General features: G+C 45.2%; 1 protein-coding gene across 2 annotated transcripts in view; it reads left to right on the top strand.

Moving 5' to 3' along the window:
* The first annotated feature begins 3,706 nt into the window (after positions 1 to 3,706).
* Positions 3,707 to 26,070, top strand: part of EXD2 (exonuclease 3'-5' domain containing 2) — a 286,183-nt gene continuing 263,819 nt past the window's right edge. The window contains exon 1 of one of the 2 annotated variants that reach the window (XM_069638588.1): positions 3,707 to 3,800. The gene's annotated coding sequence lies outside the window, so the exon portion shown is untranslated. The remainder of the gene's footprint in view (positions 3,801 to 26,070) is intronic. The other variant, XM_069638589.1, reaches the window with a different exon arrangement.

The raw sequence follows: 26,070 nt of genomic DNA, 5'->3' as shown, positions 1-26,070 counted from the left end.
TGAAACCCTCTAACTGCCAGGGGGATAGTTGCCCTGTACAAGTTATTAAGGACGCAGCTAGAGACCTAGCACCTTTTATCTCTAAGCTAATGAATGCCTCCTTTAACTCAAGTATTGTCCCCACTGACCTCAAAGAGTCTTGGGTATTACCATTCCTTAAGAAACAGACTCTAGACCCAACTATCCCTACCAATTACAGGCCCATTACTACAGTCCCATTCCTCCTCAAAATCATTGATAAGAGTAGCCTACCTCCAGATCCAAAACCATCTGGAGGCGAACCAACTACTAGGATCTCGCCAATCTGATTCAGACCAAAACACGGTACTGAAACGGCACTAATTGACCTCAAGACACAAATCGATGAGTTGAAGGATAAAGGTAAAACAGCTATGCTACTCCTCGACCTATCAGCAGCCTTTGACCTGGCGGACCATGCAGTGTTATGCAAACATCTAGTGTCAGCTGCCCATTTTTCCAAGTGAAGCTATAGCCTGGGTACAATCCTTCCTAGCTAACCGTACGATGAGAGTGTTCTCCCCCGTAGCTTCAGCTGACCCAATACAAATCACCTGTGGTGTCCCACAAGGTTCATGTGTCGCCCGACAATGTACAATATCTTTACTAAGCCACTCTTCGACAAACTTGACAGGCTGGGTGTCACTTATACTAATTATCCCGACGACACCCAGATCCTCATACCCCTATCTGGCAACTTTGTTGAAGACACAGCTCTGGTAAATAAGATATACCTTCTCATTCAGGCATGGATGGCCTCACACGGCCTCTGCCTGAATGACGATAAAACTGAGATCTTGATTTTGGGTTCCGATTCCAACCTCAAAAAATGTAGCCCCAGTTACAATGCCTTTAACATTGATGGCAAAGTTGTAACTGAGGTAAAAACACTTGGTTTCTACCTTGATTCCACACTATCTCTCAGAAAACAAGTCAGTTCAATGGCCTCCTCTATAGTTTATAGCTGTAAACTGATCAGGGCCTGCACACCTTACCTTTCCAAAACCAATTGTATCACACTAGCCAACGCCAACGGTGCTTGATTATTGCAATGCCCTATATGCAGGCGCCAACAAAAATATCATAAATAAAATGCAAATACTGCAAAATAATGTCCTCGGAGCAGCCCTGAACATACCCCGGAGAGAGCATATATCTAATATCAGGAAAGACCACCATTGGTTAAAGATCAGTGATAGAATAGTTCTCAAAATGGGTTCCCTTACCCACAAAGGACTTAACAATACTGCGCTCCCTTATATCTCTGCCAGACTGACAAGAAGAACATCCATTCACCACACTAGAGCCTCCAACCATCTCTCCCTAGAAATTCCCAGTTTCAGATTAGCTAAAGCTGGTGGAGCCAGTTTACCAGTCAAAGCTGCACATGCCTGGAATGCACTGCCCGCTGCCCTAAGAGAGGATCAGCCCTACTCTAGATTCAGATGCAACTTGATAACTTGGCTCCGCACTAATGACACCCGATAAACTGCATCCCTCTATTGACTACTTCCCCAACTTCTGACTAGAATATCCTGCTTTTCATGGATTTGTAATCTAGACCACCTACCCCCCTTTTTCCTGATGTGTACCCTGTATCTATGTATTGCATACACTGTAATAATCATGTACTGTAACTAAGCTTAAATATTCTTGTAACCATTGCGCCCTGCTACCTAAGGGTTTGGTGCGCATTATCAAATAATAAACTAAAATAAACTTGTGAATGCTGATAACCCCTGGTGAAGGGGGGCGCAAGACTTATGTTGTGATGGTGCTTTCAGGAGCCCTCAAGGTGAAGGCCACCTGGTGGTAGCCATTTTCTGATTCTGCCGGCGTATACCGGTTAGGACAATGGAACCTTATCTTTGGACGGAATGTGTCAGGGGGAGGCGGCCCTACGCCCCTCACCTGAGATGGACACTGGATATTGTTAGACCAAAGCAACCTACCTGGAAGCATTGGATTACGTGATGGCAAGAGAAGGGATGGAAACAGAAGACAGATTATGGGAACATACAAAAAGAGCTATTGTCATGTCTTGTGGGCGGGAGAGGTCAAACGAAGTGGTGTATATTGTGAGGGGCCATACCATGGGGAGATATAAGGGGAAGGCGGATTGGGTTTGTTTGGGCGGTGGGCTAACAGAGTGCTGTCCATTTATGTGGTTTGCAAACCTATAATAAATGCTATCTTGCTTTGTCCATTTCCAGCGAGACTCCTCAGTCTTTTTGTTTCCTGTTTGGGTTGTAAGACTCTACCGAGTTCCAGAATTCTTAGGATAGGCACTCTTTAGAGTATCTGCTTTCTCAGCTGCGTGAAGAAGCATTTTTTGACCCCTAATTTCACTCTCCTAACTGTGACTGTGCATGCACCGATCTGTCATCTCACAAGCAGGTGCACAAACTGGCTGTCAGATTGTCACCATATCACGTTGATTTGCCACTCTTATTTGAAAGTGTGAATGTAGTGTCATTAAAGAAAGCCACACGTTTCTGTGGTAGGTCACTCTTCGTTTAAAGTATGATGCTGCCGCAGGACACTGCCGCACCTCCTAGGCTAGCTGGGGATGCATACACTGCCACCGGCGTGTATCACGGTACACTGCCACTCCGGCTGGATGGGGATGCGTACAAGCTCACTCCAAAGTGCATTGCATGGAGCACTAGGTTGTGCAAGAGGACACCACCCTGCATGGGCACCCCTCATCGCCAGTTGTTATATTTGTATGCAGCACACGAAGGCCATGCACAAGAGACCACACGTAGACATGGTTGGTGCTAACACATCGCACAGGCCATTTATTCAATTCAATAGGTCACGTCTGTCACACATCTGGGCACATGACAGCCAGACATTACATCCAGAAATTGGCATGGAACTGGAGAGTCATAAGCTCTCAAAGCGTGAAACTACATAACTCTCATTGTGTTTTCATTAGAAAATACCACCATACATGCCAACCCTCCTGATTTAGGTAGGGACTTCCAATTTGGCAATTAAAGAATTGCCAATTTTTTATGTTCTCCCAACTAAAATAATTCAAGCCTTAACATAATCCTATGGGGAAATTAATGTCTCCCACTTTTTGTGGCAAAATCTCCCTCGCAGCTGCTGCAGAATGTTGGGCATGCATGTACTGCACTCATCTGCCTTGGCAACACACTTGCATACATGCCAACCCACCCTATTTAGGCGCGAGATATTGCAATTTTTCACTTTCTCCCGCCTAAAATAATTCTATCCCCAATACATTCCTATGGCAAAATTAATTTCTGTTGATTTCTTTGGCGAAGTCCTTCTCCTAGGTGCTTCAGGACGTTGGCATGCATGCACTTGGAGAATCATCCCTATAGGCTCCCACGGAGAGCCGCAGACCCCGAGTTTATTCTTATTCTCATCCACAGCACCTCATCTGGTCCCATTGAGGCGCCTCGGAATGCACAGGGCACAGAAACGCTCGGAATAACCTGCTTTACGGCACATCTGCCTGGACAGTTAAATGGAAACACCCTGGTATGTCTCGGCACGAGCTGTCACGCATACGGGTAGAACGACTACCGCTGGTGTTACAATGATCCGAAAGTGGCGTAGAACACATACAACGGAAGGTGAAGCGGCGAAATCACGTGGTGGCGTGCAGTGCATGGACGTAACGCGTAAAAGACGTGGTTAAGACGGCGTTGCTATGGCCTTTTCTCTAGTGGGAAGTAAGAAAACACCAGCCAGGATTGGATCGCAGCTGTTGGTGGATATACTGGCGAGTCCAATCTACGCTTCGGGTAAAGTAATAAGGCAGGGACGCTCACATCAAATTGGAATTTAAAAAAAAAAAAAAAAAAAAAGAAGGCAATTAATTAATGTTAAAGCACAGAAGGCAGATTAGAGGTGCTAAAACGGGCATCTGCATGTAATTATAAAGGACAAAATTCCGTTTTAGTTAATTAAATATTAATGATGCATGTAAAATAATGCTTTCATGTCACAGGAGCACAGAATGGCAAGTGCTCGCACAAGATCACAAGTTTGCACTGCAAACCTACCATCTCTCCTTTTCTATGAGTAGTAGGTGGCTTCGAATACACGGTTGGAGTGCGGTTCTAGCCTTGGTTCTAGCAAGCAGCAAAGAACAAGCTTTGGCAAATTCAATAGGTTTGGCTTTTGTGTAGACATGAGATGGGCACTTCCATCATGGTATTACCCGGGCTTCTTGGATAACCGGTGGAAAGTGGTGTTAGACCTTGGCATCTGAAGTCTGCTTGGCAAATGCACTGATTATATGGGGTAATCTCTTCATCACACCGAGTCCTATTCTTCCTCGTCACTGACCTAACCTAATGATGTGTGCATCCTCGAAAGACATAGGTGCTGGCACCAATCAACACAGGACACTTGGCTGAGGTGGAGGTGTTTATGACACCTTGCATACACAGGGTGGAGTGGGGTTTGTCCAGAACGGGGGGGGGGGTACTCTACTCGCAGTTCAGTCTTGATAGAAAAGTGCGGTTAGCTTCACTGCACTGGATTTACATTGGATGTTACTTCCATCCCCTGCCTGCTAGAGCTCCCGCAAGGCCTGTCTTCAGCCATTGAATTATGTTTTTCAGAGACGGGATCTGCCTGTGAGGCAGGCTTCAGTTCAGGGGTGATTCGAATCCCTCATCAAAGAGGAGTGCTGAGGCACGACTGTCCTCCTGGTGCCTCCTTCAGCTCTGCCTGTTTTCCTGGCTCCGTTGCACGCTTCCCGCGCATAATCTTGCCAGATCTCGCTCCGCCAAAATCTCGCGTGATAGGTCCTCACACACCTCCTTTCGTTGGAAAAGCTTGGTCCTATTCCACGATGAAGTCTGTGAATCTGGTTGGCTTCCTTCTTTCATGTTGGGGTCGGTTCTGGTCAATGTCTGCCTTCTGGGAATGGGTGGTTATGTGGGATGTGTCGCTTGGGGTTTGGTCTGCAGAGGATGCTTCTCAGTGTGGTTCTCTGGCACTGGGTTTTTGGCTCATGGGGACACCTTCAATTTGGGTTTCCTCTCCCCTGACCTACATCTCTTGCTGTTGAGAGCATGGGTCATTGCCATCTCCTATTACCATGGAGGAGTGGGCTGTGAAACCCCTTTTTATGTATACAGCCACCCTTTCAAGGTTCCCCCTTTTCCCATCACTGGTATAGATATGGTTGGTGCTTTTCTGTGTGAATTCTATGGCTTGGCTGTATTGAAGTGTCTTTGTGAGGCAGGCGTATCTTCACCAAGTCCCCTTCGTTGACCTCCGTGTGATATGCTGCTCTGCGTCTGTTACTAAGATTTCATGACCTCTTTGCTCTTCTGTAATCTGAACACTATCTCGCTCGAGTCGATTTTCGTCGTGCTGTCTGACCTTGTGCAGCCACGGTGGTACCAGTGTGGATGCGGCCCTTCTCCCTCTTAACATCTGAAACAGAGACACGCGTGTAATGGCATTAGGCACCAAGCGATGCGCCACCACGGCCTCTTTGACAGTTTTGCAGGGATTCATGCCTGATGCACATGCCAGTTGTAAGTCTCCTTTAACTAATTGGTTCGCCATTTCTACCAGCCCTTTGGCTTGTGGGTTTTGCAGGCTTGCTCTCAATTGCTGGATATTGTGCTACTTGAGAAAGCTTTGCATGTCTCTGGAAACTAACTGAACTCCATTGTCCGTCACAATCTATTTGGGGAGTCCTTCTCCTTGGAAGAGGGGAACTTGAGTACTTCAATGACTGCCTGTAGTGATGTCTGGCACAAATTCAACTTCCACCCATTTGGAAAGGTAGTCCCCCATGACTCCATATTTCCTGTCGCTTGACATACCGTCCAACGAGCCAATGAAGTCCAGCCCTAATTTATGCACATGGCGGCTGGAATTTCTGTGGGTATCCTGGGTGCTTGCCTCAGTTTTAGCTGTTTGTCGCAGTTTATACATTCATGCTGTCTCTTGATCATTGCCCTCGCCTTTTGATCTATTCCGGGCCAAGAGTATGCGTCATACACTATGCGTTGTGTCATATTGCTGCCTAGATGACCTGCATGGGCTCTGCATAGTATCTGTTACTCACCACTCCGAATAGGTCAAAGATGCAGAGAACACGACCTTGGAGGTGTTGGTAGTATAGAATTCCGAATTCAGCCTTCCATCCCAGCTCCCCTGAGTACAAGACTCAGGCTTCCTCAAAGAGGGGCTCTTTTCCACAATGTACCTCTCTGCTGTTTTAGTTAGAACAGACAGAGCTGTCAATTGAGTAAAAGAGCGGGGAGAACACACACCGCCAATACCAATGCTGGAAAAGAATACCAAGATATTAGACAGTGTTGATGTGTTGATGTTAAACAAGTGATTAGAACAGTTGAAATAATTGGACAACTACCTATATGGATATTGGAGTGGAATTGCGTTTCCCCGGGATAATCTACAAAGAATAACACGAATGAGTGGAATAAATCTAAATCAGTATCGGTTCCCACTTTAGCTATAGAATTGACAACAACTGACCTGAGTAAAGATAAATGAAGTAAGAGGAGTCCAGGATTGTAAGAGGAGTTCAGGATACTGAAGACAACGACAGGAGAAAATAACAAACAGGGAAGTTAGTATAGGTAAGTAACCCCGAACGGCACGAGGGACGCACTAGGGTCGGGTTGGTGCAGACCAGGAAAGCGTTTGTATGCACTGAAAAGTAATCTCACAGGAAAGTCACTCAATGTCCCAGAATCCAACAGAAGACAATGTCCATGGAAGACAATAGATATGTACCTGAGTACACGGGTATAGTTGAGTAGTTGTTGAGATGATCCGAATGTAGACAGCAAAATTGGTGTGCAGAGCGGCAACCAGGGAAGAACCGCAAAACAGAGATGAGTAGCGTTCCGAGTTCAATAACCAGATGATCACAACAAGAACAAGGGAGAAGACGAAGCAATCCAATTTTCAGGCAAAAGGTCAAAACCAGGAGTTCAGATAAGGATTCGTTTAGGGAAACACGAAGAGGAAACGGATGAAACCGCGTGTAGCTGGTAACGCTAATTAGCAGCAACGAGCCCCTTGGAAGACGGTGGTTTTATAGTGGTAAGAGGGGCGTGGCTTGCTGTACGTCTTCCACATACAAGGCGTGTCAGGTGACCTGGAGTGCGTCGACGTTTGTACAGACGCCATGGTAGCTTGTACCTGGACCATAGAGGAGCCTGTAAAGAAGTTGTATTCTGCAAGGATGCCGGCGGGGAAGTCTGGAGTGTAACAGCATCACTTTGCGGATGCCTCTTGGGGGAATTACTTGGTCGCCTCTCATTACTACGCCATCCATTTCTGCAATCTCGTCATTGACCTTCCAATATGGTCTCAGACCTTCTGAAATTGCTCTCTCGTTTGGCCAACCTTTGCAGGCCCATTCTGCTACTCGGCCCAGGGCATCATTGAGTCTCATTTCCTCCTGCCAATGAGACTTGCTCATTTCCATACAGTCCTTGTTTCTTATGTCTCCTATGGATGCTACAACACATTCGTCTTCCAGGAATGTGGTACCTAGGGTACTTGATCCAGTAACCTAGACATGCAGTCCACTTGGCCGTTCTTCCAGCCAACAATATGGGTGATCTCGTATGTGTATTCTCGTAGTTGTGGCGTTGCTGTCTTTGTGCCCCCGGGGCTCAACATGTGCACAAGGGGTTTATGGTCGGTGACCAGGCGGCACATGGTTCCCCAAATGTATGACCTGAAGTACTCCACAGCCCAGGCGCACCCCAGCATCTCCTGCTCGACTGTGGAGTCGTTTTTTTCTGAAGTAGACAGTGCTTTTGACGCGAAGGCAACTATATTTTCGGTGTCTCACCTTTTTTGTGTGAGGGTGGTGCCCAAACCATACGCACTGCCGTATGTTTCCCATTCGGGATTGAACGGTTTCAGACACTGGGTATGTAGGATTCTCTTCTTGATTTTGGTGAAGGCCTCAATTTGCTGTGATTCCCACGTGTACTCCGCTCCTTTCCTCAAGAGCTCTCTCAAGGGGGACGTGATTTCAGAAAACCTGGGAACAAATTTGGCAGAATACTCTGCGAGGCCCAAGAATGACCTGAGCTCGTCTTTTGAGGTCAGGGCTGGGGTGTCAACTATGGCTTGGAGTAGGTTTTTCTGTGGGCTCACTCCTTCTTTCGAGATCCGGTAACCCAGGTACTCTACTTCACATGCTCCAATTATGCATTTCTCGTGGTGAAGGTGGACACCTGCGCTCTGTAGTTTACCAAGGACTTCTCTTAACACTCTGTCATGGGGTTATGTGTCTTTGGCATGCACCAGGATGTCGTCCTGGAAGTATGACACGTTGTCGATGCCATACAGCAGTGAGTTCATCATTCTTTGGAATGCTGACACAGCGAATGATAACCCAAACGGCATTTGTGTGTATTGGAAGGTGTAATGAATGCGGTGAGGGGACGTGAGGCCTTGTGTAGGTTAATCTGATGGTAGGCATCACACATGTCAAGTTTTGAGAAGATTTCTGCTTCCTTCATAATTAGTATAATTTCATTGATGCTGGACAAGGGAAAACTGTCTCTGACACCTCCAAGTTTAGGCTGCGAAGTTCAATGCACACTTTCAAGTCGTTGGAGGATTTTTTCTTTATGAGGACCACCGGGCTTAGCCACTCGGAGGACGTGATGGTCTCTATTGTGCTTTCATTGACCATTTTGCGAAGCTGGGATTCCAGGGCCGACCTTGCTGTCGCTGGAACGGGCCTGACCTTGTGTTCGACACAGCATTGGGTTTTAAGCAGATTTTGTGCACATACTTTTTTTATTTTTCTGGGTGTTTAGGAGAACAGCAAGGGGAATTCCCTTTTCAGATCTGAAGCTCCTCCTGAGGAGACCAGCAGCACCTGTTTCGGCAGTGTTGGGGTCTAATCGGATGCTCAGTTTGCGCTGGTCGTCCCATCCCAGTACTGCAGGACCTTCGGTCGAGAAAGTAGACTTTCGTTGTGGTGTATGGATCCTTAACTTCGAGTTTGGCTTTAATCTAGCCCAAGAGGTCTACGGTGGCACCCCCAAAGACTGTGAGCTTTGGCTTGGTGTTTCTAATCTCAACCAAGTCACATCCCACCATGTTTTTGTATGTCTGGATGGGGAGGATGGTCAGGTTGGATCCCGAATCGGCCATGACCCGTGTTTCATTTACATCTTTCTTTTTTCTTTTTTTAAATTTTTTTTGATCAAATAGATCTTTACAAAATATAAAAACCAACATTATGCCGATTTATCATGATATAAATACAGTTATCTTGTAAACAACTCCACAGAATTTGAAGACAAGCCTTTTAAAAAGAAAATCAAAAAGGATAAAAGGATAAAAAGGAAGAAAGAAAAGTAAGAGGAAAGTAAAAAAAACCTTAATTTTCCCAAAAACCTGCACCCCATTCTACACTGTTAATTTCTACTACCGTGTTAAGCCATAATATCTAGAGAAACATTAGTCCCAGTCTGCCCAACGCTTGAATGGGTCAGGCCAAGTTTTAAAAGGACCTAACCCACTGCAATCGTCAGGGCGGTTTTGTGCCCCGAAATCAGGCGATTCCAAATGTTCTCTGAATGCAAACACTCCACTTTAGGTACACATTTCCCAAAGTAGAGAACTCTAGTCTCCCAAGTTCCTTCACATTCTAGGAGTAAGTGATGCAGGTTTTGCTTATACAAAACGGTATTATGTTCTGGCTTTGCCCTCTAATGCTTAGGATCTCGCCTGTATGAATTAGTTTAGGCGGGCCCTGAGAAAAACATAACTTGATTCACTGCTGGGATGTTTTAGCAGATATTTGGGCAGATCTCCACATTTTTTTCCAATACTAAAAAGCTATTCTTTGGTTTTACCAGCCTCATTTCCAACCCTGTTTTGATCCAGTCCATTGTTTTCAGTTCTCTTTGCTTTCAAGGGATTCTCTTTCAGGGTTGCTACCATTGAATCAGCTCCTTCCAGATTTCTTTTAACTTTTGTGTCCAGTTGTTGGAGGATCTTGGAGCTGTCCATTTGGAGATGGTGTTTGACGTCTTCATAAAGAGAGTCTTTTTGTGGAATTATTATTAGCCTGTAGAGAGAGAACAATCTCCAAGCTACCTGTTGCTGCAATGATTTCAGGCCAAGCTCAAACCTTACGACCTGAATAGGAAGACAGCTAGGCAGACCCAACAAGCTCTTCCAAATACGGCCCTCTACCTTTTGCCAGCCTATGTCCCAGAGCTTTGGTTGGGCCTCCAACCCATACAATATCACAGGGATTACTTTGGCGTTATAAAACTTTATTAATGGTTTAATTGAAAATTTACAAAGCTCAAAGAAGATCTTTTTCATCTGAGGTATTGTTTTATCAACTTTGGAACTGATTTCAAATTCCACTTTGCTCACTGAAGGAGAGGAAAACATTGTATAACCCAAATAGACTAATTCGTCTACCCTTGTAATTGCCTTTCCTTCAAAAACCATTTACCAAAGTTAATTTGATTTTTTGGATGTTTTAGCACCAACATTCTGGACTTTTTTGGGTTTACTTGTAGGCCATTTAGTTTAGTGTATTCACTTAATCCATTTAGTAAGTGCTGCAGTCCTATTGCTGTCCTGTCGATCAGGACGATGTCGTCTGCATAGGCGAGCCAAAAAACCTTGATGGAGTTAAGTTTGGGACTTGCCATAGTCCACGTTTGAAGAAAGTCTCCCAGATCTGACCGGTATAAGTTAAAGAAAAAGGGGGCTCCCATGCACCCCTGTCACACTCCTTGCTCCACGCTGATTGTATTGGAAAGATGACCAGTCTCATCTAGTCTTACCATGAGCGAGGTGTTTTTATGAAGCTCAATTAATATTGCCAGGAGCTTGTTTGGGAGACCCCACCTTCTCAATTTTGCCCACAAATTCTCCCTATTTACTAGGTCAAATGCTTTAGAGAGATCTACCCAGGTTCCAAAAAGCGGACCCTCTCCAAATGTTCTCATGTGTTCTTTTAGGAGACTCAGGTTGATGCCATTAATGTTGTAGACATTCCTCGCCTGAAACCTGTTTGAAATTTGGATGATGTATTTGATTTGGACCAGTCCTCTAGCTCTATCAAGAGTATCCGCATGAATATCTTGCTTTCGATTTCCAAGAGGGCAATTGGTCTATAATTTTCGGGCTGTGATCTGTCCCCCCTCCCTTTGTAGAATGGTATTATAACTGCTTGTTTCCAAGAAGGAGGGAAGCATTTTGACTCTAGTATTTCCCTATAGAGGGTATCAAGAAGTGTCGCTTGAACCTGATAAGTTAGCCCATTTGGGCCCGCCGCCTTTGATGAGACACTCCTAATTAGATCTTCTATTAACTTTACATCAAAGTTAAGTTCCCACTTGACGACTTCCTGATGATTTTCCATGGTAGCTGACATGTTTTTAAAGTTCGTTGTCAAATAATCTATCCACCTCTTTTCTGGAACCAGATTACATTGGGTGATGTTACTGGCTAATTTCTTTCCTTTACTATTTATCATTGACCAGAAATTGCGGGTACTATTTTCACAAAGAGCCTCCAGCATCTTTTCATTGTCTTGTTGGTGACGAAGGATCTTTCTTGCTCGTGACCATTGCTTATAGTTCCTAATAAGCTTTTTCTGTTCTATATGAAGTTCAAATGGATTCGTAATAGAATACTTCAGCCATCTAACTTCACGTCTTAAGGACCTTTTCTGAATCCATGTCTCCTCATAGAAGGAATGTAGGTGATTTTCTTTTGCCAGTGCTCCTGCTGTCGGGCGGTGCACAGACCAAATAAATGGTTGAAAGCAGTATGGTTTACAATTCTCTTTTTGTTCTTCTAATGAGATGAGATTTAACTTCACATTCAAATTCCGTCCCTCTCTTTTGTATTTAACCAAGACTGCTTTGCCTTTTCTCAATAGTAAGTCCTGTGGATATTTAACCAACTTGACTTCCATTAACCTCTTGATTTTAACTCTTAATCGAGCGTGATCGCTCTCTTCTCCCCAGATTATTTCCATGGATGTTTTCTTCAATTGTAGGTCTTCAGAGACAAATACATAATCCAATGTGGAGAAGGCGTTACCACGGGACCATGTTGGACTCGAAGGGCAATCACCTTCAACAGAGCCATTTAGCATGAAAAGGCCCCATGAATTTAGAAACTCTGACCACTGTCTCCCTGTCTTGGAGATTTTTGCCCATTTTGATGAGTTCTTCATGTCTTGAGTCATAATACATTGAGTATTCAGATCACCTCCCAAGATCACACTGGCATCTCCATGAAACAATGCAATTTTCTCCAACACCATTGACCACGACCGATGGAATTGATCAAGGCTACATTGCGCCGTGTTCCGATAAATGTTCACTACTACAAGGGAAGGAAGATCGTGAGCGGACTGTAATTTGGCTTCGCATGCTAAGATGCCTTCCTTTCCGTTATGCAGAATTGTGACATTTTTGTTAAATGAGTTGTTAATTCCAAGCAACAATCCCCCCCGACGGGCGTCCTTTGGATTTTTGGCTTGTTGTGAATATTGTGTACCCTTCTATTTCTGTTGGGTGTGTGTACCAGGTCTCCTGGAGTAGAATAGCATCAGAATTAAAAAAGAGATCTTTCTTTCTGCTACTCGCAGTAAAGGTCTTTGGTCCGCGGGTGTTCCAACTTGTAATATTAATTTCGTTATTCCTAAAGACTCTGCTGAGTCCACCCCAGCTTCAGTAGTACTTGTGAGAGAATCTCTGGGAGGGCCGCTAAGGTGCTGGCCTTATTATCTCCCATGTTTCCCCGAGGGGGTACTTTTGGCTCCTGACTTAAGATTCCCACAGCTTTTGCGCTTTCTCCTTCAGAGGTGGACTTCTCACTGTTTTTGCCAATTTTCACTTCCGCCGGGTTCTTCTCAAGAATCATCAGGCTGATTTTTTTCCAGCTCTTTTTTATTACTTTTTATGGCTCTCCATGCTTTTTGTGAAGTGAAACCCACCTCTACTATGGTCATCACCTTTCTGCTCGGAAACTTTACATATTCTAGGTCCCCCGAGTCGAACAGGTAGAAGTTGGGAACTCTTTTGACATTGTCCAAGATGGCACTTCTACAGAGTGATGTATGTTTTGGTATTTTATTTAGCGCTTATAGCCAAAGTTTTGGGACAGCATATTATTGAATTTCTAGATCTTCTTCCAGGACTTGTTCATAAGAGTTCACCTCCACATCAATTATCATTTTGAGGTCTTCTGTTTTTTCCTTCGGTACTTCTGTCAGTTTCTTGCTCTTACTGTGACCATTTTTGACTTCGTCCATCAGTGATGAGCTTATGTTTTTCTTGGCATTTCGTTTTAGAAAAATTGGTGCAATTTTTAACGTTGCTTCTGTTGAACCCTGAAGTTTTTTAGGAAGACTTCTGTTCTCCTTCCCCAAAAATATTGAGGCCCAAGGTGGGCCTTTCAGTGATGGACAGGTTAGGATTGGTTTTATCCCTCTATTCTCTTCTCCACTCCCAATGGGACTTTTGGTGCTCATGACTCCTGCAGCTGAAGTTTGATGTGGAGCTACTTGTTGATCCAAGGGATCAGTCTGAAGGCCAACACTAGCCCGCAAGGTCTTTACTTTAGCCGGGCAACACGTGTCGGATTCCAGGATAGCTTTCTGCTTCCCTTCTATGTTGTTGTTTTTTTTTCGGCAACACGAAAGGGTTTCCCACTTTTTGCCTGGGGACCTTTCGTGTTTCCATTTGTTATGTCCAGTAAGTCCGAGTCATTTCCTAGCATGTCTTTCTGAGAGGTATTTTTCAATTCTCTAGTTACGGATGGTTCTTCATTATTAACCTGTTTCATTTCTTGGGCACCAAGCGTGCCTTTTTATTTTTGTTTTTGCAGGATGACTGGGAATGCCATTGTACTGATATATATTTCTATTTCTTTTTTCTTTGGCTTTCCTTCGTCCCTTTGACAGTTGTTTACCAGGTACCAGCCATTCGCCAGAACTTCCAACTGAGGGCTTGATACGCCCTCCTGGTTACTTATGGGGGGCTCGATTTCTACCGCTTCATCTTCTTCCACAACATGTGCAAACCTTCTGACTTCCTCCAAAACTGACTCCGAGAGGGGAGTGTCATCAAACTGATTGTTTGGCCCCTCTCCCTCTCTCGGGCTTACCGGGGACCCAGTTGCTGTTTTCTTTTCGGTCTTTAATAGATGTAAAATTTCTTCAAGTAGACACTTGTGTTTTTCTTCCTCTTTTTTCTTTATCAACAACCTTTCTAGGGCTGAGGGGTCTAATCCTTGCCTCGCAAGCTCCACTCTCAGCTCTCTTAGTGCTGGTGTAATATTTGTGTTAATTGATGAGGTCAGCCCCACTATTGTGGAGTCCAAACTTTGGTTATTTCCATCAGGTTACCTGCTTGTAGTTGAACTTCCAATTTCAATTGCTCAAAGACAGACACCAGTGAGTTTAGTACAAAGTTCAAAGCTCCCAGTGCAGCTGCACTTTGGAGTTTCTTCTCCTATTGAGTTTTTTGGTTCCTGGGTTACCTCTGATGTGGAGCCTGTTTTTTTTTCCCCTCGTAATTTTGTGTTTGTATAAAAACTTGCTCTCCTGGAGCCTCCTCTACATAAAGTATCTCACTTTCAGGCACAGCAATTTTTGTACGGGCATTTGTGGAGGAGGGTTTACTAAGGATGAGCAGTCATTTATGTCATTTCCTAAGAGTTCTATGCCGCTTCTACAAATAACATCTCCATTATCACTGCGTTTGTTTTGCCAAAGTGTTCATCGATTTTCCTTTGGATCTTGTTTGTGGTGATAGTATATTCCAAGCCCTTTCTCCACGACTGTACCGTATCAGAGGGGGTACTACTAGCCGGCAGAAAACCCAAAGAACCAAGATGCACCTGTGCGATAGTTGTGTTGACTTTTGGAGGGAACATTATTCGAAGGCAGCTCTTGGTTTTGGTTCTGATTTTGTGGCTCCTCAGAGTAAGAGCCGTCCCATTCTGGGCACCTAATGTCATCCTGCATTGCATTACTTCGCAATTTCATTGTCCCCACACTCCACTGTACACAGCACAGGCACAATGCTGGATATCCCCACGCTTCACTGCTCACAGCGCAGGCACAGTGTTAGATGTCTCCGTGCTACACTGCTCAGACAACCAGACAGTCAAGCCGCACTGCCGCAAAGGACACTTAGCAGCCGCTTCCGACTATCAAGTATCTAGCAATGGGCACGGGCACAAAACAGAGCAACGCACAACAGTGCGTCGTAGAGTCAAGCTGCACTGCTGGAAACGCACAGCCACTTCCAACCGTCTGCATCCTTGATTAAGCAGAGCACAAAGGGGGAAAAAGGAACCAGGCTTGCAGAGCGCTCAGGCATGCTTGATGGCCCCACCTGGGCGGTTAATTCCTACTTTTAACGAGCCCGACAGCAAGCCCAATATGAGCACAGTACTGGAATAGACAAACAAGCAAGCAGGGCAACAAGGTAGAGAACAAAGCGACACGCCTCTCGCAGCCTCTTACCACAGTTCTAGTTGTAATCCACCTAGCACCTAGGAGGTTAGGTGGTTAGGAGCTGGAGAGGCTCGAGAGGCAAATCGGCAGCAGCTCAGGGAGCTCGGGCAACTCGCCCGAACCACTCCGCTTTTGTGCCTTCTGTGCCTTCAACGGCGGTTCTCCTGCGTTCTCCGTACTCCTGCGTTCTGAGTTTTTACGTTCTAAATTCTAGCCGGGGCTCCGCGCTCTTGAGCGTCTTCTTGAGCTCTTGGACTCCTGGACTAGCTCCTGGCTAAAACTCTGGGGCAGCAGGAGATCCTTACGATCCGCGGCTCACTACTCCCAGGGATGCTTCTACGAGAGTATGAGAATTCGAAAAAAGGACCTTACACGCTACACACTTCTGACTCAAGCCACACCTCACGTCCACTGAAACAAAGAGAGGTCGCTTCCGAATCAGGGTCAGGGTCAGTATGTCTCTATTTACATCTACTTTCACTCTACAATGGGGTTTCTCCCTTCTGGCTCGAGATGAGTTTACCATGATCACCATCGGCCTATCATCTGGTTCTTCCTCATCACTCGTTCTTCTGTCTCCTTCGATATGCGGTGGCTTTCTTTTCCTGCCACGTGCAGGCAACAGCAATGTGACCAAATCGTCTGCACTTGGAGCACTCTTTGTTCCTTGCGGGACAGTCTCCATCGTTGGCCAGGTGCTTGGTGCTGGCACATCTGTAACACTTTTGGGAATCTCTCCACTTGGGTCCTTTCTCTTTGTTAGCTTTCCGCGGCTTCCTGTTTCTGTGCCCCTTCCATTGTACAGCCACCATTTCGGGTGCGGGCGATAGCCTGCCAACCTCCGTGCATATGTTCGAAGTTTCCTCCTCGGCTCTCGCTATTTGGATGGCCTTATCTAGGTCCAGCTCTCTTGGATGAATTTGTTCTGGATTTTGCGGGAATTGGTGTGGACCACCAACATGTAACAAATGACTTGTTCCACATTGTCCCAAGTCTGCACAAGGTGCTAGTTCTCTCATTCCGGTGATGTAATCATCGACCGGTTCAGTACCCTCTTGTTTTCTTGTGTAGAACTTGAGTCTGTGGAGGACCACATTTTCTTTGTTGGAAAACCTCTTAATTATGTGTCGAATCGCTTCCTTGTAGACCTCAACGCCTTTGTTTGCGGGGGGCACAGCCTTCAAACCCACATGGTGTTTATTTCCTAGCCGGCAAATAGCCTGTTACCCCCAACACCTCCAGATATGTGGAAAACGGTGGCTCCAGGTATGCCAGGGGATTGGAGGAAAGCGGGTGGTGGCGTGACACCCTGCATGGTCACAGCTTGCGTCGTTTCTGGACCTTGTCGCCAGTTATGTGGTGGCCCCCAATGAACACATGACGCTTGGCTGAGGTGGAGGTGTTTATTATGACACCCTACAATGCATACATGCACATGGTGGAGTGGGGTTTGTCCAGAACAGGGGGGTAGTACTCGCAGTTCATTCTTGATAGAGCAGTGCGGTAAGCTTTACTTCACTGGATTTACATTGAACGTTACTTACATCTTCTGCCCGTGCTCCCACAAGGCTTGTCTTCAGCCATGGAATTAAACTCTGCAGAGGAGGGAACTGCCTGTGAGGCAGGTCCAGTTCAGTGGTGATTTGATTCCTTCATCAAGGAGGAGCGCCAAGGCCTGACTGTCCTCCTGCTACCTCCTTCAGCTCTGCCTGGTTTCCCTGCTCTGTTGCGTGCCTCCTGCGCATATTCTTGCGAGATCTCGCTCCGCCGAGATCTCGCCGTGATGGGTCCTCACAACATGCGTTTTTCATGTATTTGGGAGGGACTTACGGTTCCTCCACTCTCCGGCTCCCCTTGGGTCACAAGCAGAGCCCACGAGCCTAGCACCGGCCTGTCCTTTTTGTCTGCTCACCGAGACATCAGGCGGGCAGGGCCTGCAGGAGTCCAGTTACCGGCAGGGCAGGCAATGGGTGTAAAATGCTCTGGCAGGGCCGGAGTCAGAATTCTTGTTACGATAAGGCCATATGAACCTCTTCTGCTCTCTCTGCAAGGTGGTAGTGCCATGGCTGAGCAGTTCGGCACACGCGAGAGGGAAGCCTGCCTGGTTGTCTCTCGATGAAGACCTTGCAATGTGGTATTGCAGGAGTGGGCAGTAGGACCTTCCATCCCTAAATTCGTAATGAAGGTAGATCTGGGGCTGTTTCATCTGATCAGGCTCACAGTGGTATCGGTCGAAGTGGCTTCTGTATCTGATTAAATTGATCGCAAAGTGAAGGCCATCTTAAATTCTTTTTTGAGCAAGAGACTAGCAGGAAAAAACGTCACAATGAACCAGACTCGTTCAGCTACTGTTCTTTGGCCAGGAACTGTTCAGCTAACAGATCCATGTGGTCATGAAAAGGGCCTATGAAGGGCAGTGAACAGCCACTACCTTTCAAGCGAAGAAGTTTATAATACAGCAGTATTCAAAGTGTGGGGCGTGACCCCCTGGGGGGCCGTGCATACCACAATCTGAAGACTAGTTTAGATTCTAGACACACAAAAAAATCTGGTCTTCAGCTTGCACTGAATATTTTGTGTATTGGTACCATTTACCTGCATACAGCTTTCATTACACTCCATTTCTGTCTAGATTCTAGACAGAAGTTTAGTGGATTGATAGCTGCATGCAGGTAAATGGTACCAATACACACAATATTCATTGCAAGCTGAAGACCAGATTTAGCAAACGCACCATTTATAGCCCGCTGACAAATTCCAACAAGTATGTATAAGCCCCTGACATCCCAGGTACTCCAGTGTTTCCCAAAGTTGCTTGAGAAGATTTCAGACCAAGTAAAACAGAACAGCTTTGTAAGCATTTAAAAATAATGACATGAAATGTCAATTATAATTGATTTTGGCTCAAAGTACAAAAGGGGAATTCTGGAAACAAACTGTCATCTAAATGTCTAAATCATTATAAGTGTAGCCCGGTTTATTGGCACTGGAAAGTGTCAAGGACACCAATCATTGATATCAGAGGCAGAGAGGTGGAGCATGGAGCAATTTATAGAATATGGCCAAATTGTGCACGGTTGTGATAGTATGTGTCCAAATGAAGAGGAGAGATGTAAGCAATAGAGGGTGCTCTCGTAAGACGAGAGAAAAAAATGTACACGGTTGTGGGAAAATTATCTTTCTTTTGTAATAAAATGTGCTATTTCAAAGTAATTAAATTGTATAAAAGACTGTATCCTTGTATTACAATGAAAATAAGTGTCTGTTCATGTTACAAAACTAAAAATGCAGAGTGGCGTTTGCCTGATTCATCAATGAAGACTTTGCTCTGATGGAGTGAATTGTCAGGGACTTTGAACGCCCGACGTTCAGCCACAATCTCAGCCACTCACTGAAGATGGAAGCGCTTGGATACCCAGTCTGCAAGCACTACACAAACTGCAAAGTACAAGCCGAGATATAATTCCAAACCAATTCTTAATAAGATGCGGCGGAGACTCAGACTCCTGCAGTATTGAGGCTAGCACGCAAGCAAACTTGCAGTGTTTGGATTCAGCATCGGATTCCTGATATTCCAAACCCTCGCTCTTGTGACGTACAGAAACATTCCATTCAGCCTCCTTAAGTGCTAGTAATCTTGGGAATTATTTCTTAGCATACTGCGTGTTAGTGGCATTCTACTTTTTTAGAACATAAATGGATCATAGAGAAATACAGCAGCTGTCCCCGATGTCCAGTAAAAATGACCATGCCTCCCCTTGTGCTCCCCAGTGCCAATTGCAAACTGTTTGGCTTTTCACCCAATTTTTCTTTAAAAGCTTGCTCTAAAATTCAGCATTTTGACTTGTTATTTTAAATAATTTCCCAGGGAAGAACCCCCGGCCCCCTCAAATTGATTGGTTTGGGCTCCCTCCCTACGGTCGGTCGCTATGGCATATGTGATCTGGGGGAAATAATGATGCCTCTCCACTTAAAAAAATCACCACTAGCCCTGGGACTGTGATGGGAGCAGAATGTGGGGGCGGAGCCATGGGATAGTGTTGAGAGCAGGCTGGGTAGAGCCCCCAGGTCTGTGATGTGGTGGAGTGGGCAGAGCCCAGTGACTGGGCTAAGAATGAGATGAAGGATTCCAGAAACTGTGATGGAAGCAGGTGAGGAGCCCAAGGACTATTCTGGGAGCAGGGGGTGGCGATGGCACGCAGTAGTTAATAGCCATTTGGACTTAATGTCCATTTGGCATTTTTGGGGGGACCCAGCCTGTCCACATATCGCTCAGGGGGGCCGAGGCCAAAACATTTGAAGACCATTGCCATAGTATCAGCAATTCAGGCTTCCAAACGTAGCTTCAGGTGTTCCTTCCAGCAGATGGGCAAAGATAGATATCAGCCAAGACTTGGCCTTGTGAATACACCAAAACCAGCACCTTCCACAATAGCAATGCCTTCTAATTTCCACTCCTGACTATCTGCCAGAGATGGATATTCCAGTAGGACAGCGTCTAGCTTGATTTTCAAGTATTTGGGAGGCAGAGTAACTGACGCCTGGGCGATTTCAGTGGTAAAGAAAGGTTAAAGGATAGTATTTTGTTTCTGACCCACCACCTTCAAGATTTTGCAAAATGTCTCTACTCAGTCCAGGAAGGTGGTGAGGAGGTAATACCTATCTAATAATTATAAACCAGCCAAACATGTTGGTTTTGTCACTGCTTGTTTTTAACAGGACTTTATTGCAAGTAACAGATTCAAGGCCACAATTATTGCTTAGAAATCCAGTAGCTGAATGCACACCTGGATAAGAGCTTTTTATTAGTCACAGGTGCTCATATACAGCCGCAACTAAGCCGTTAACTCTTGGAAGACTGCTTAGAAATAACAGTGAATGGCCCTATACAGCACAAAGTATACTTTTTTCTAGCTAGCTCGTAGAGATCCCGGGTGGGTGTGTTTTGGGCGATTACGGGGCCGGTAGTTGGTGGAAATGGCCATACAGTTTACCATGGCCAACTTCAGATTTGTTATCTAATGCATTGGAACTTTGACAACTGAATGCAAAGATTTTTCTTATTGGTAATGATTGTATTAATAGTTTTGTGTAATGAAAAAGAGTGCAAGTGTTCAGAGCCTACTCACTGTTGGGCTGTGGCTTACATCTGTAGTCCTGAAACAGAACACCTTGTTGTTTCTAAAGGTCTACATTCCATCCTGGCAGTAAACTATACCTGTCCTGTGAGTGATGTGTAGGAATGCAGTGCTGCCTCAATGAGTTGCCTGGCTTAGAAAATCCTTGCCTCTTCTTCATGCTCTGACCTGGCCACGTATACCTCAAGGAACGAACCAGTAAACAGGATGTGTATGAATATTTAGATCTACATTGCCTGTGAAAACGAAGAGGTAGATTCACTTTATCGTCTCCTTTCTTGATTGGCCATTGTACAGAACTGAATATTGTAACAAATCGAGGGATTCAGTCACTTAGCCTTTCCTTGTGAAGCTGTAAGCCCCTTACCTGTGCACCAGACATCTTGCACACATGGAGCGCCATCCCCGGCAACTCCGCTGTCCACACAAAGGAGAGTCCGTACAAGAGCCTGGCGCCTGTAGCGGCTCTGGGGACGGTGCCAGGCCTGGGATGTACAGACGTATACACAGCGTCCTGATGTACCCGAAAACGCTGGGAAAAGCTTTCGGGTGTGCGTATAAAAGAGGGGATGAACATATCGACAGCGTCCGATCAACTTTATTCATTAGGACTTTTCATGCGCCTGGGAAACCACGCTAATCAAGTGTTATTTCTTTAGTTGGGGAAAGCCAGGAGATATTTCTTAAACGGTCTCATAGAGAGTTCATGTTTCATGCATTCCCTGTTGACCTATCCTCGTCCATGTTCTTTCTATGCTAGGTCCACACTACAGTATGGAGTATTGGGGCTGGGAAGAGGGGAGAGAGGGACATTCTGTTCGCCATCAGTAATACCCATCTTTTTGTCATTATAGATTTCTGCCAACGGCTCTCTTCCCGTGTTGGCTGAATATCTAGTCTATTACAGCTGAGTGTCTGGTTTCCTGTCTTTGTTCTGGTCCTTGACTAATTGCACTCTGTCATGGAGGTTCAAGTCTTCTCTGGAATTACAAGGTACTGACAGAGGCTAGGGAGGTGAGCCTGCTATGCTGTATTCACACTCGCAGGGAAAGACTCCTATAATGACTCCAATTGAGTCATCATGGATACTCCGCTGGTGACCTCCTCCCATGTGGCCTGGGGAGGGCAGCCGCTACCTGATCCTGACACTGGGTGTTGGTTATATGAGGGAGGATCACATTGAAGGAGACAGCCACCGGGAAGATGTCATGACTTCATTGGATGAGATATGGTATCCGCCATCTGCCCATGAAAAAGACCCCCTGGTACCCAATACCCTAATGGTCTATTGCCATGCATTTGATCCACTCGTTAGGGAAAATGGAACAACCTTTTCCCAATACCCTTTAGGCCAAACTCCCATACCTGGTCTTAAAAATAAAAGCTCCAAGAATACCCTTTTCAGTTCTAATTCCCCTTCATATAGAACTGTTTTTTCACATGGAATCATTGAGAGAGATTTTCCAAGTACTATGCATAAGTTGACATCAATGGACTCAAATGCCCACAACCACCTAAGTACTTAATGAGGAAAGTACTTGGATGAGGAGGAAGAAGGAAATGATGTGTAGCAGAAGGAGCCTCAAGCTCAATGAGTGTGCTCGCCGTTCTTAGAAAGCACCTGTGCGTGGGGCATTTAACGATGGAAAACAAACCATTGGAAGCAACTGTTCAGGAAAAGACGTTGCATCTCCCTCGGAGGTGTATGGAAGCTGGAAGCATGAGCTGGTGTGGCGGAGCCAAGCAGCTCGCCAGCAGAGAGGGAATGTAACTTTGCACAAGCAGTATGTGCCGCAGAGACACCAGGAACCACAGGAAGATTCCTGGGCGTTCGTCAGCTGGAGGAAGCAACGTTATCCTCACCAGGACCTAGAGGAAAGCAGGCGCGGAGCCATGAGAGAAGCCGGAGAGATGTCAAAGCAGTACAGAGTGAAAAGCAGGCAGCAAAGCTTGCACCACGTAAGCGCAAACGGTACCGAAGACTCCACATTGAGCCAATGAGTCAGCACAAGCAAAGTGGGGACCCCAGGGTGTTTTGGCGACCCCACCAAACAGTTTGTACATTGTAAAGCTGCGGTGATGGAAACTATAAGAAGTTTGCTTGCGAGTAAAAAGGGCACAGTACAAACATGACCCCCCCCCCCAACAATATGAGTACATGGAAGGCAGATATGGGGAAAGCTTAAAGCGAACATTGAAACTACTATATATAACGAACCAAAGAAGATATGTGCAATTTTGGATGTAAAGAGAAACTGTTATATATGTATAGAAATAAGAAGCCCTGGCAGGCGAGTAAACTAGGCAGTTGCAAGTGTATAAGCAGTCCTCGCAGGGGGGTATACCAGGCAATTGCAAAGCTACAAGAAGTCCCAAGAAATAAAGATTGTGAAGGTAAAGGAGAAATTGGTGCTTATAAATATAAGAGAGCCTGGCAAGGGATTATACCAGGCAGTGGAAAAATCTATAGGAAGTCCCGAGAAAGGACCATATTTGGTTTGTTGAGCAAAGAACTGTCAGACCTTGGGAAGGTCTGTTTACAGACGGAGAAAATCGAAGCGAAGGAAACATAATTACATGGTGGCGTGAGAGGACCGAGAAACCCATACCCTCTACTCGCTGATGCCACGAACGGGCACAGAGGTGTGTCAAATGAAGTAGAGTGTGCGGATCGAAGAGCCGTCCTGACCAAAGACCGAAAAGAATCAGAAGCTGACCCGGTGGTGCAACCCCATTACAATCAAGGTAAAGGGTGGAGCAGGTGACCCGTGGAGAGTGAACACTTATAAAGCCAAGAGACCGGTTTATGCATAAAGGAAACCAATATAATGATTGGGGACATCCTCTTAGTCCCAGTGAAAGAGTTGAGTATAAAAAATTGAATAAGTACAATGCCTTAAGTGCTAAGAACAAATAGAACACCTCTAATTGGATTAAATCTTTCTTATCCAATTGCACCACCAGAGTCTTTTTTCGCCCTCAGCCTCAGCAGACCCGATCCCCATCCACTGTGGGATTCCCCAAGGCTCATGCGTTTCACCAACGCTGTACAACATATTCACAAAGCTCCTCTTCGACCTTCTTGACAACATGCGTGTCATCTAAACGAATCAAGCTGATGACACCCAGGTTCTCATCACGCTGTCAGGATGCTACGAAGATGACTGTAAACTAATTAACGGTATCTACTGCCTCAATGATGAAAAAACAGAGCTCCTGATTGTCGGCACGCAGGCTCGCTTTAACCAGCTTGACCCGTGGTATATGTCCTTCAATATTGATGGGAAACCGATTAAAGTTGCGAAGGAGATAAAAACCCTTGGACTTTATCTTGACTCTACCTTGTCCTTAAAGAAACAAGTGAGTTCCATTGCATCATGAACAGCCTACACCAACAAGCTAATCAATGCCTGTAAATCATACTTGTCCCCCACTAGTTGCATGACGTTGGCTCGAGCTTTAGTGCTTTCTAAGATAGACTACTGCAGCACGCTATTCCTAGGATCCTCTGAACAGAATCTGAACAGACTTCAGGTCCTACAAAACAACTCCTTAAGATCAGCACTAAACATTCCTAGATCTGCCACATCTCGAGCCTTAGACAGAAATCTAACTGGCTCCCAGTGCGCAATAGACTAATGCTACGCGCTCTGGCAATCGCCCACAAATGTCTGTCGAATTCTGCTCCTAAATACTTGTCAGACAAGTTCTCCAAATACCAACCAGCCCGACCCTTGTCCGACAAGTATTTAGGAGCAGAATTCCCAAACGCACTTCCTCGCAGTTCCTAGGTTTAACCTAAAAAATGCAGGAGGAGCCAGCTTCCCTGTCCAAGCTGCCAAGTATTGGAACTCCCTGCCTCCCACAAACCTTCCTTCAGTGCTTTCAGAACCAGAGTAAAGATCTGGCTCACTGATAACTCTAACAACTAAAGCCTTAGGCTGCACTACTACTACTACAACAGCTGCTGCCAGCGGATCTGTATTCTTGTCTTCACCTTTCTGATTGCTAGGCTCTTATTATTTATTGACTGCCAGACCTACCTGTAGCCTTGGTCGACCCACCTGTTGATGTCCTATATATGTTTGCCTGTAACATGCTTACGTTTTCCAGCGCCCAGTTACCTCAGGGTTAGTTGTGCGATTCAAATAACGATTACTCCAGACAGGCTACTCGTCCCAGTGATGGGCAAAAGTATAAGAATACCGAAGATCACTCGAGGACTCCTCATACCCCCATACTCGTCCCAGTGATTAGCAAACTTGGAAAACGAGTGTGAATCATCATTCAGGGACTCATCATTCTCGTCCAGTGAATGGCCAGATCAGAAGAAGAACAAGAGTCAAATATGGACCCCACCTGCTCGTTTCAGTGAGGAGCTTAATAACCAAAGGAAAGCGAATTATTGGGAGCATATACTTGTTCATCCTAAAGACGAAATTAGGGTTGTGAGGGATAACCCATAGTCGGAGACTCGGTCCAGAATCAAAGAAAGCCCAGAGAGGAATTTGAAGAGTCAAATCAACCATTATAAAAGGGCCTGGAAAAGCCTCTTGAAGGAAATGTAGGACTTAGCAAAAGGCTATTAAAAATCCCATATTGAGGAGAACTTAGCTGAGAAGCAACCCAGGAGAGGGGAGACATTCTCCTGGTCTTTTGGCTATGTAGTATAGTGGTTGGGTAAGCCTAGGTTCGTTTTGGACAGATGAAAGACTTTTAATTGTGCACTTCACCATTGACAACGGGCACCCTAGTTTAGTTGTATTAGGTAGGGAAACCCTTCGGATAGGGAAGGTTAGGCATTTTTCTTTTATTATAAACCTTCTGAAAATGGCACTTAAGAGCCTCTCTCCTACTTCTGACTTACCACAATATATAAAGTATTGTAGAAAATGCTTGCCAATACCCAGCTTAATTCGGTCTCTGCCTGGTTGTGGGCAGGTTTGTCACATTTTCTTTCTTTAATGTTGGTAACATTTGTAACTGGACATAACTTAACATAATGATGCTAGCTCTGCTCTAACTAGTAATATAGTCTGTATATATAATGTATTTGGCATTGGACAATTTTCAACTTGTAAAAATAAGCGCTGATCTAATTTTTAATAACTACATGGCAACTGTATTAACTGGCAAAATAAAATGGAATAAATACTATGTGCTCTCTTTCTCTCGCTCTCTTTTTCTCGCTCTGTCTCTCTCTCTCTCTGTTGCTCTCTCTTTCTGGTTACATGTCATTTTAACAAACCAAAAATGTCTTTAAAAATAAAAAAGAAATAGTGATTTCTTTTTTTTGGTGGGGTACCTCCTTTTTGTGTTTGTTTTTTTAAAAAAATATATATATATTTATTTTTATTCATACTTTCCCCCACCCCCAAAATGTTCCCATTCCAAACT

This window comes from Ambystoma mexicanum, chromosome 14, assembly GCF_040938575.1.
Source record: "Ambystoma mexicanum isolate Mex_15411 chromosome 14, UKY_AmexF1_1, whole genome shotgun sequence".
Classification (NCBI taxonomy): domain Eukaryota; kingdom Metazoa; phylum Chordata; class Amphibia; order Caudata; family Ambystomatidae; genus Ambystoma; species Ambystoma mexicanum.
Note: the sequence above shows the minus strand (reverse complement) of the source record. Positions and strands in the feature narration are given on the sequence as shown.